The following is a 6,648-nucleotide window of genomic DNA, read 5'->3' as shown; positions in this document are numbered from 1 at the left end:
CTATTAAAACCTACAGTTTCAATATTCCTCTCACAATGCTATCATATGGTTTGGAATATATTATAGAGCTTTTGTATCAATTTAATTTAAATAAATCATTTTGACTGTAATTAACATGCTTGTTACATCTTTACTATTGTTGCGAATTGGTTAGGTGTAGTCATAATGGTGGGGTTGGGTGCTTAAATATATCTATAAAATAGCGTTTTGTTAATCAAATTATTGTTACTAAATTTACTTCTTTATTACTCTAAATCTCCACTTTCACTTTTACATCTGAAAGTCACATGTGGGGCCTGTTCAGTTTCACTTTCACATCTGAAAGTGACAGTTAAAATGGAGATTTTGAGTAAAAAGGTACTTAAAGTTTTATATAATTGATAATTGGATAGGTTTAAGAATGGGGTTGGTTAGGGGATCTAAAATGATTGTATAGTGTAACCACACTAATGTATTTATAAGTATAACAATACATATTGTGCCTTTGAGACTGCCCTGGGCTTACCTGCTGCACGCATTGGAAAATGCTAGAGGGTGCTCTCGACATCTGTAGGTTGACACGCTGCGCTTTTGCACAAGTGGCGTATTTGACACATTGGAAGTGAAAACAGGTTGTGTTGCTTCACAGTTAAACATACATACAATCCCCATGAAGCAGATTTAGACAGGTGATACTGGGGAGGAGGAGGGTTTCAGAGAGAAAACACTTGTAGTGTGCTGCAGTAAAACCATCTTACCTGAATAAAGAAAGATAAAGAGAGTTTATTGGCTAACAGATTAAATGTCAAATTACCCATCAGCTTGCTTCGTAATGTGTGCAAGCTGATTGTAGTGTGCCATATTCACCAGCTAGCTAGCACTTTAAGCGTATTGGTTCACCTTAACACGGGAAGTCAGTTTAACACAAATTGTGCTATTTAAAAATATTTTGTGCCGTCTTCACAGTACAGTGAATGTGAACTTGTGCTCCGGAGTAGACCAGATTCATTATTTCATTAGGGTCTGAATGTCTGTTCTGCTTGGGATATTTTGATTAGGGTAAACAAACAAAAAAAAAATTAATAAATCAGAAATTCTCTTTTGTATACCATCAAACTTCCAGCTACAGTTCATCTCCTGGGCCAATGTAACATGTGAAACACATGTCAAGAGTAAAGATATTTTGGGCTTATCCCATTTCAAAAAGAAATCATAAAATGGATAGCAGAAACTATTTAGTAACAGCATAGTTTTATAGCCTTTATAACTTACAAGCTAGATAAAATGTCTTACTGAAAGTGTTCCTTTGCAAAGACAACTGAGCAAATGCACACCTTAAATTCATAGGTGCAAGTTATTGCATAAATATCTGAAGGGGTCAATGGGCTTAATTGGCATGAAAGTTTCAAAAACAATGTTGCCAAAGCATCATATAGAATAAATACAATAAACGCAAAATACATTTTGTCCAATAACTTGGACAGTATATAATATAATTATTAGTAATATATAAATTATTATTATTATTTATTTGACCACATCACATCGTGTGTGTGTTTGTGTGTATCCAGATCTTTCACTGTCCCTCAGGTTGTGGCATGTTGATACATATTGGGCAGCAAGATGTGCCCTGTCTCCTTCTCCTAGGAGTATTTTTAATTTTGAGAGGTCATTTAGGTCTTTAAAGTCTGAAGTTTCAGAGTTAAACTTGTTTAGGTAAACATTCCTTATTTCACTGAATGTTTCACATTTTAGGAGGAAGTGCATTTCTGTCTTGACCTCACCTGTCCAACAGTGACCACATATTCGGGTTTTTTTGGTTGCCATGATTTTTTGTGTCTTCCTTTTTCAATTGCCAATTTGTGGTCACTGAGCCTGTACTTGGTTAGGCTCTGTCTCTGTTTCCTATCTCTGACAGTAAAGAGATATTTTGCCCTCATACTCTCTGTTTAGGGCCAGATAACATTCTAATCTACTTTGGCTTTTAGTTTCTTCTTTCCAATGTTCCAAATAGGTTTCTTTGCATTGCGATATAATTTGGTTTACTCTGATTGGTGTTTGGAAAACAGTGTAGTTGTGAGACTGGTCAAAGTGTGTTTGAGGGGGGACAATTAGTCTCAGCCCCAACTGATGTAGGGGACTCTTTTCTGGGCTCAGATCTTGGATTTGGAGGGCTTTGGATTGAAGGGTGTCTCGGGGGCTGGATTTAAGGTGAATAAAAACTGTAAGTGCTCTCTTTTGAATGCTAATTATCAGTGGGTATCTGTCTAATTCTGCTCTACATGCATTTGTTGGTGTATTTCTGTGTACATGTAAGATGTATCTGCAGAATTCTGCATGTAAAGATTCTGTTGGGTGTTTTCCAGCGTGTATAGCTATGATGACTGAGTGGACCCCATACTTCACTACCATACAGCACAATAGGCTGGATGACACTATAATATATTTTCAGCCAGATTTTAATTGGAATTTGGAGATTATAAAACATTTTCTTAATTGCATTTAGGGCTCTTCAAGCTTTTTCTTTGAGTGCATTCACTGCCATGTTGAAACTCCCTGATGCTGTTATTGTTATACTAAGGTAGGTATAACTCATGCTGTGTTCAATCATATGATTATTTATAGTAAACTGGTATTTGTTTTCATGACACTTGGGCCATTTTTGAAAAATCATATATCGCTCGCTCTCTCGCTCTCTCTCTCTCTCTCTCTCTCTCTATATATATATCTACAAGTGGAGAAATTTCATGTGATTTGGCTCTGGTCATAAGTTGGATGTGGCCCCTTTGAGAGATTTGCTACATTTGCTTTCCAGAATACCTTTTGTTACACACATGTGCGCTGGTTATAGATGTGAAAACATACATGGTGCAAGAGAGCATCATGTGAGAATCCTTGGGTAAATATCACATTTTGTACAAAATGCTTGTAAATTGCATTGAATATGTGTTCAGACAACACGTACTCACACCCCAACTCGTCACATACGGACGCTCGGGCAGGACCCCTTGGCGTCACTTATTGACGCGCTGGGTGTACCTTTGGCGTCATTTTACGACGCATCCGGTTTTGAAACATAAAAAAACAGTTGGAGGGCCATTGTAGCCTATTCCTTTTTATTTTTATTTATTGCAGTCTCGACTCTCGACCCATTCGCGGCGTGAGCTTACCCAAGACGTGAAATTTCAACGCTACTCGCTCCGGTTCAGAGATATATAGAATGGCATCATTTTACAACGTGTCCGGGTTTTTAAACATCAAAAAACAGTTGGAGGGCCATTGTAGCCTATTCCTTTTTATTTGTATTTTTTGCAGTCTCGACACTCGACCCATTCGCGGCGTGAGCTTACCCAAGACGTGAAATTTCAACGCTACACGCTCCGGTTCAGAGATACATAGAAGTCTATCGGACTACCCTGCGCGTTGAAAATTTACACCAAAGGTATAGAGATTGCTAAGACATGTGACCAAATGGGTGGCAACGTCATCAGAACGCAAAGGATTATGGGTATGTTTGGCCCGTTTACATGGGCTGGCATCGCATAGCAGGCTGTTCTGGCATGAAAATAATAAAAAAATTAGCGTGAAAAACAGAATATAATCCTACAAAATGCAGCGGGCTAAAGAAAACATTGTCGGACCATACCGCCTAAAACTACATCCTAATGCAAAGACGAGGTATGACGAGAAAATAAAGGGAATCAAAGGACTGGATCCTTACGAGCATAGTGACTGGTCAGGGGACATCAACCTGTTGCCCAACTTCCAGCACCCATATATTTACCCACAGACATGTGCATGTATGCACTAACACTTAATATCATGTAGTCGTGCGACTACATGATATTAAGTGTTAGTGCATACATGCACATGTCTGTGACTTATCACCCACAACCTACCTCATACATTTCCAGTTATATTTTCTATGGTCTATTTATAATGTAAATGTATTCATCTAAATTTATTTATATGTTACATATGTAAAGAAACTGAAATTAAGTTGGTTGTTACTACTATTTAAGTTATGTAATTGTGTTTGCAACCAAATAACACTGATTTTGCACAATTCTTCCTTAATACAGACAAAGGAGGCAGAATGTCATTCAGTCTTTGTATATTTTATTTACAGAGATGGCTAAAAATCATTACATGTGAGAAGTGACATTACAAAATCTTTTGAAAAAAACAAAAAAACATATTTACATATTAGATGTGAGCATGGTGTATAATTGTAACACGACGGCTTCACAACAATACTTGGACACATATTGGTCAAAGCACAGCACTCCCAAACCAAAATTATATCCAGCTAAGTCTTATCCTCCACCTCTCAAGGCACCCCAAATCCCAGACGTATTGTGTCATTTAATATGTTAAACTTAGAGCGCATACACCCGATCACTCGCTCCACGTGGATCCTGACATGAGCTAACTTCCTGGTCTGTGGCCCCTGGTGAAGGCAGGTATTTTCAGTGTAGCACCCACAAGGGCAACACTTTCTTTAATATCAGTGCCCGGCGATGGGGGTGGATTCACGGGACCTTCCATCTCAGTTGCAGGTGTAGTGTTGTCTGACAGTAACAATAAAAATAAATTGTGTCATATCACAACCTTTAATCCAAAGTAATCCAGATTAGATATACACAGGGGCAACATATATTGTATTATTTTACTATTTACCTGGGTATAAAGGTGCTGCATTATCCAACTCAGCCTCAGGACCAGTGTGGTCAGTGCCTGGCGATGGGGGTTGATTCATGTGAGCTTCCAACTCAGCCTCAGGACCAGTGTAGTCAGTGCCTGGCGATGCTGTTGTTGTGACCTCGTCTCTCTTCTCCTAAACCGCTTGAACCGGTCTGTGTTCGTAGCTTTGACCTCAGTATGGCCGAGGTACAGAGAAGGGGCCCAGTCAGGATCACACTCCAACATTTCATAGGCAGGTTTGCCTGCAAACAGTCACCAAATAAATTGCTATGTAGCCTAGATGTACAACATTTTCTAGCCATTTCATGCTAGTTAACAGTTAACATTGGCCTAACATCAAATCTAATGGTCTGGTTAAATCAAACAAAACACGCTGGTTATTTGCCCACAACATAACATTTACAGAGAGTAATTGTAACTTACCTTTGTGAAAATGCTTTGAACACACCATCATGTGTGGTGGAGTGTTATCGAAGGTAATCTTGGGCCTCCTTACTGCTGCTATCCATGCCATTCGTCAGCCTTTTTGTCACCTCTGAAACGTGGCTTGTACTATTATTTTTCCACGCTGGAAAACGATAAAAGGATTTTCCGTTCTTAAGCTTTATGCCACTTCTATCGTGAGAACGACTATTGCAGTTTATAACACAGCAGGTAGACGGCATCTTGAACACTGCGTTCTTCCCTCCATGCAATCAAGTCTGGCGCCTACTGTTTGTGCCGCGGATTCCCAAAATGCTTTGCGTTCACCACTGGTAAAACGTCACGATGACGTCACATTAGCAATCTCTATACCCGGCGCGTCAATAAGCGACGAAACTGCCCAAGCGTCCGTATGTGACGAGTTGGGGTGAGAATGTGTTGGTTCAGAAGAGAGTGTTTGTTTTGGGTTATTTTTGAAGGATATATTTGGATGTCATGTGTTGAGTTTGACCATGTTCTGCATACATGCAAGGACTGGGTATGTACATTTAGAATCAATCATATCTTATTTAATGATTTATAGCCCAGAGTTTTTTTCCAGTTTAGTGAATAAGTGTAATACGTGCTATATATGTGAAAATACTGTATATGTAATCAGAATTGAATTGCTTTAAACTGCAATACATGTCCTTAAAGCCTAGTTAGAAATAAGTAAAATACTTTGAGTGATTTAAGCATGTGTGAAATGTATAAAATGTGCATACTCTATGCATATTTTAAATGCATAAGATGCTTGAGTGATTAAACAAGTACTTAAATGTATAAAATGCTGTGAATTATATAAGCATGTATTGAGATGATGTATGCTGAAGCATATGGGGAGGCCAATGAACTGTTTTGTTTTCATTTAACATGATCCTCTACCATATTTCATAACAGTAGATAATTTTTTGTATTTCATTGCACAGTATTTAATTTAGATTTGTATTTTCTTTATTATTTATATATATATATATATATATATATATATATATATATAGATGTATAGATGTACGTCATGCCGGGGGCTCCCTGGCCTGAGAGAACGAGGGAGGAATGTGGCAGGGCGGAGGGCGGGCCGGGTGGTGAGTCTACACATCAGGTCCCTTATCAGGCTAATCAAGCCTCCGACTGCGGAGGATGGTGCAGGAGAGAGAGAGATTGTTTACGGCAGCTGACCGTCGTGTGTTTATGTTTGTGTCTTTTGTCTTTTTAAGTTTATCATTAAAACTATTATTTATATAGTCAAGCCAGTTCTCGCCTCCTCCTTTCCCTTATATTCCCTTTACAGCATATCAAATTGTGAAAACAGTGGGTTCTGCAGCAGAATTACTAGGTTCCCTTTCGTTTAAAGAGCATATGGTGAGATCTTTCTATTTTTCAAGACTGTTAAGTGTTTTCTGGACTAACTTCTTTATGGGAAGTTTTTGTTGGCTATTTTTGGGATTAAAACATATTTTTTGAGTATTTTGTTTGTTTATATTGTCTATTATTATTTTGTCC

The sequence above is a fragment of the Xyrauchen texanus genome, chromosome 23, assembly GCF_025860055.1.
Source record: "Xyrauchen texanus isolate HMW12.3.18 chromosome 23, RBS_HiC_50CHRs, whole genome shotgun sequence".
Taxonomy (NCBI): domain Eukaryota; kingdom Metazoa; phylum Chordata; class Actinopteri; order Cypriniformes; family Catostomidae; genus Xyrauchen; species Xyrauchen texanus.
The sequence above is the reverse complement of the archived record's forward strand: the minus strand, read 5'-3'. Positions refer to the sequence as shown.